Raw genomic sequence first — 5,732 nt, 5'->3', positions numbered from 1 at the left:
CGGAGAACCGAACTGAAAGACTACTGAATTACTCCAGATGGGTGAAAAGAAATTCTCACAACCGAAACAATTATGGGAGGAAGGTAGAGAATGGGGCAAGATTTTAAAAGAAACTCTTCTTCGGTCTTCAAAATCTGAGAATGACGATGAGAAACACCACCAAATTGTTGAGATACTCCGGGATGAAAAATGGAAAGGTTGAGCCAATGGTGAAAAGAATTTCAAAGATCTTGGAGTAAAATATTTGACTGATGACAATTCATTCTTACGTCAAACTTCGAAAAGAATTTGATGGTAGCTCCGGGAAAATTAGAAGAGTCAGGTAAGATCCTGGAAAAAGACCTGTGGGTTAGGGCCCACTCAAAAGAAAACACCGTTGAACAATTTAAAAGAAAGATTGCACCAGTTGAATTAAATGGCTTGAATGAGATAACAGACTCGAGATATCTTGAACACTCCGGAACAAATGAATAGTGAAGAGTGGATGATTATGAGGTGCACCGGTATGATAAAACTTTTGAAACAAGGAAAAGGATATGATCAACACCAAAAGCTTGAATTGAATCCACCGGAGAAGAAAACGAGTAAAGAGTGACGAACTTGAAGCTCCGTTAGAATCTTCATGAGAATAGCCGGATAAGAACATTGACGGAAAAAGAATGGAGAGGATTCTCATCAATAAGATGATACTGGATTAAGAAATCTTAGTCCTTGAGGAAAAAAAGGGTGGATGGGCGGGAAAAAAACAAAGGCAACTTGGAGACGGATGAAACAAACACCGTTGAGAAGAACTGATAATTGATCTTGCGAATGTTGAAGTGATCGGATCCAGTTGAAGAGAGACACACCGGTTGAAAAGGATTGACATGACAGACTCGATGATCAAGAAGGATTAGTATTCACATAGGAATATGAGAACACCACTTAGAAAAAGGTATGGAATCAACATTTGACTTCGAAGCAACTCGAATACCACAACTCAAAAACAAAACAAAGGATTGGCTTGCAAAATAAGCCAGAACAAACATATGATAGAGATTTCATCCGAAGTTTTCGTGGTGGGGCCTACACGGGCTCGATCGTACAACACCATCATGTACAAGGCAGTGCACATGACATACGAAGCGTCCCCGAGTCGGCATAGCCAAGGACTCTTTAAGACACAACGAGAACACTGTAAAACCAACCGTGAATAGGCGGACCACTAGACGTCGAACCCCAATTTCATATCATACATCTGTCGGAAAGATATCCTAGGAGCTACTTGAATTCCCACTTGTAAACTCCCGAAATTTTCCGGTTATGCAATCAGGTGTTGGGGATACAGGGGAAGCATAATATCTCACCCAAAACTAGCAAATCCTACATCCAGTTGTATCCATCCTTCAACACATAACCAAGAAACCTTCGGAAATCATCTACCTCAACCTTCGAAAAGCATCCGTTATACGAGTTATGGCAATACTCCCGAACTCCCACCCTAGTACTGGGTGGCGTCGAGGTTATCTCACCAACAACTTTATAAAAGTGATTTTCGATGTCGGCGAAACTAAACTTAGGTATTCCAGAACTGCAACGATAAAATTGTGACGACAACACCTCGGAGCTCAACTCCCCTGGACACTGCCACAACCCCTAAATGTCAGGAGGCACCAAGGACAATGTTCTCGTCACAAAACCATCGGAACGATTCCAAGATACCCGCGTGATCCTAAAAAAATTAGTGAAATTTGAGAAGAGAAGAGTCAAAACTCTACGTCAGGATGCCTCACCAGAGCGACGAAGGGACTGAGGAGTAAAAAGAAGTCCTAAATCTCCGATGTATATAACTCCTAGATGACTCAAAAAATTTTTCTAGACTCAACAACGCCAGCTATTCGATCAAGCAGGGGGCTCCTAAGGTCGGGGAAGGCTCTGATTACCAACTTGTAACGCCCTCGATGCGGCTATATCTCCCACGTGTCGAAGCATGACTTAGAGGCATAACCACATTGAAAGAAATGTCGCAAGTGAGGTAATCTTCACACAACCCATGTAATACATAAGGGAAAGAGATACATAGTTGGCTTACAATCGCCACTTCACACAATTACATGAATAAAGCATTACATCAACCAAATACATGCAAGGTCCGACTACGGAACCAAAATAAAAGAAGACTACCCCAAAAGCTACACAGATCCCCGATCGACCCCAACTGGGCTCCACTACTGATCAACTAGAACGAAACAATTCAAGGACAAAATCTTCATTGAGCTCCTCCTGAGCTCAGTGGCGTCACCTGCACGGAATCATCGGCACCTGCAAACTCGTTTTGGAAGTATCTGTGAGTCACAGGGACTCAGCAATCTCACACCCTCGCGATCAAGACTATTTAAGCTTATGGGTAAAGGTAAAAGGTATGAGGTGGATCCGCAGCAAGCGGCTAGCATATATGGTGGCTAACATACGCAAATGAGAGCGAGAAGAGAAAGCGAAGCACGGTCGAGAATCTATGATCAAGAAGTGATCCTAGAACAACCTATGTCAAGCATAACTCCAACACCGTGTTCACTTCCCGGACTCCGCCGGAAAGAGACCATCACGGTTACACACGCGGTTGATGCATTTTAATCAAGGTCAAGTTCAGGTTTTCTACAACCGGACATTAACAAATTCCCATCTGCCCTTAACCGCGGGCACGGCTTTCGAAAGTTCAAATCCCTGCAGGGGTGTCCCAACTTAGCCCTTCACAAGCTCTCATGGTCAACGAAGGATATTCCTTCTAGCGGGAAGACCCGATCAGGCTCGGAATCCCGGTTACAAGACATCCTCGGCAATGGTAAAACAAGTCCAGCAACACCGCCCGAATGTGCCGACAAATCCCGATAGGAGCTGCACATATCTCGTTCTCATGGCACACTCAGATAGGTCAAGCTACGAGTAAAACCAACCCTCAAGTTGCCCCGAGGTGGCCCCGCAGGCTGCCCAGTTCGGACCAACACTCAGAGGAGCACTGGCCCAGGGGGGTTAAAATAAAGATGACCCTTGAGTCTGCAGAACCCAAGGGAAAAAGAGGCTAGGTGGCGAATGGTAAAACCAATGTTGGGCATTGCTGGAGGAGTTTTATTCAAGGCGAACTGTCAAGCGGTTCCCATTATAACCCAACCGCGTAAGGAACGCAAAATCTGGGAACATAACACCGATATGACGGAAACTAGGGCGGCAAGAGTGGAACAAAACACCAGGCATAAGGCCGAGACTTCCACCCTTTACCAAGTATATAGATGCATTAATTAATTAAGAGATATTGTGATATCCCAACAAAATAGCCATGTCCCAAACATGGAACAAGCTTCAATCTTCACCTGCAACTAACAATGCTATAAGAGGGGGGCTAAGCAAAGCGGTAACATAGCCAATCAACGGTTTGCTAGGTCAAGGTGGGTTAGAGGCTTGGTTTAACAATATAGGAGGCATGATAAGCAAGTGGTAGGTATCGCAGCATAGGCATAGCAAAAGAGCGAGAAACTAGCAAGCGAAGATAGAAGTGATTTCGAGGGTATGGTCATCTTGCCTGAGATCCCGCAACAAAGAAGAACGAGTCCATGAAGAAGACAAACGGACGTAGTCGAATGGTTCCTCACAAACGCGACATTATCGGAACCAACCCGGAGAAGCAACACCGGAAAGAAGCAAACAACATAGTAAACAACCACTACATAATCATGCCATGATGCACAATCAAGTATGATGCATGTCCGGTTTAAAGAGGCATGTCATGGCATGGCAAAATGCACAAGCAATCCTACAAATTAAGTGGAGCTCAATATGCAACGGGATGCATATTGACGGAACACCACATTCGAGTTACTTAGTTCGATCTCGTTTATGTACCCAACAAGATTAAATGTTGATAGCATGGCAAGAGGGTGAAGCAAAGTAAAAGTACCTATCTAGTCAAGTTTAAATGAGGCCGGAAGCAACGAACAACAATTCCAGTAAATCCCCATATGCATATATTAGGTTTGGTGCTGTTCTGCCCTAAACCATATTTTATAGTTGTTAAACATGCAAAGAGATGCCACCATGTTAAACTAGGCAAAATTCTACCCCATTTACATATAAAGTTTATTAAATTCCGAGTTACGGTTAAATAGTTATGAAATAAATCATTTTAACAAGTTATTTAAGCAAATTAATGCAACAGCAGTTTGAACATTCTAAACATAGATGAAAATAGCAGATTATGAAAGTAGATAAAATTCTGAGCATTTTACATATATAACATGTTTTATTTGGATGCATGGTTCAAAAGTTATTAGCAGTTTAACATAGGGGCAGTTCTATAAATATGCAGTGCACTGGTTAAATAGAAAAAACACGTTCAGTGAAAAAAACGTGTCTCGGGCCGAATCTGTCTAGCCCAAACAACAATAAAAAAAGGAGGCGCTAGGGAGGCCTCACCCATGGGCTTTGGCCCGGTTCAGTGGAAGAAGGCTGGCTGGGTGAGGAGGGGTGCGCTGGGCCGGTAAAGAAGCAGGCTAGGCCTGGCGCTTGCCTTGATTGGTCAACGCGAGCCGACCTCCTCGTTGCTGCTACTCGATGCAGCCGGCGGCGACGGGGATGGAAGCAGAGGCGCGTTACAGGGGCTGGGACCAGTGGGCGCGGCGGATTCGGGCAGTACGAGGGTCGGGGCGCTGGTTCCCGGCGACGAGAAACTCCGGCGATGGCACTGCTCGAAGAAGAAGGCGATGCCCTGTGCGGCAGCGGTTCCCTGTGGGAGAAAAAACAAGGAGGAGACATTCAGAGAAGAAGATAGCAGAGAAGGAGAAACAATCCGGGCATGGCCTTGGCGCTGGTATTGGTCGCCGGCGACGGGGTCCTTGCAGGTGCGGGCGGTGGACGGAGAAGCTCCGGCGGTGGCGCTCGCCGGCGCGGTGCCGGAGATGGCAGGGGAGTGAGGTAGCAGGCCGGCGTGGAGGAACTACGGCGGCCATGGCGTCCGGACTTCGCGGGGCGATGAAGAGGAGCAGCAGTGGACACGTGCGGCTCCTGCAGAGGGACTTGGCGCGGCGATGGAGTAGCTTCCGACGGAGCCGCGAGGGAATTGGGCGCGAGACAGGCGAAACGGAAGCAGCAGCGGTGGGGCTTGGAGCTTCGAGTGGGTCGAGCGCCCATGGGTCTCCTGTTGACGAATAGAGATAAGGGAGCGATGAAGAGAGAGGGGAAAGCACGAGGAAGGAGGAAGGGGCAAAGGTGAGGGCACAGAGGAGCTCCACTCCTCTGGATCGAAGAGGGAGGAGGAGGCTCTCGATCGAGGCGGCGGGGTTCTCTGGTGGCTTCGAATCAAAGAGCTCGGGATCGAGGCTGCAGCAATTTGGGCGGCGCGCAGAACAAGGGAGGTGGTCGGACATCTGGTTGGTGGGAGGGGATCCCAAGTAAGACATGAAAGAGGTGGTTGGCTGGCGGCGGCGGGATGGGAATGGGTGTATTCGACCGGTAGGGGCTAGGGTTTAGACTGATATTTATATCAGATGAATTTTGGTTAGGGGCTAACTCGTCCCTCCGATCAAAATCGGACGATCACGAATAAAATAGCTAGGGAGTCCAATTAACAAAACGGAGACATTTTGTAGACGTTTGGGTATGATCCGGATCCAACGGTGACGACTGCCCGGGTCGGGTTCGGGACAACTTTCGGACGCGTGCGAGGGGAGGTCCGTGGGCTGACGAGAGGGCTTAGGTTGGGC

Source organism: Triticum dicoccoides, chromosome 5A (assembly GCF_002162155.2).
Source record: "Triticum dicoccoides isolate Atlit2015 ecotype Zavitan chromosome 5A, WEW_v2.0, whole genome shotgun sequence".
NCBI lineage: Eukaryota > Viridiplantae > Streptophyta > Magnoliopsida > Poales > Poaceae > Triticum > Triticum dicoccoides.
This window is presented reverse-complemented; position numbering follows the sequence as displayed.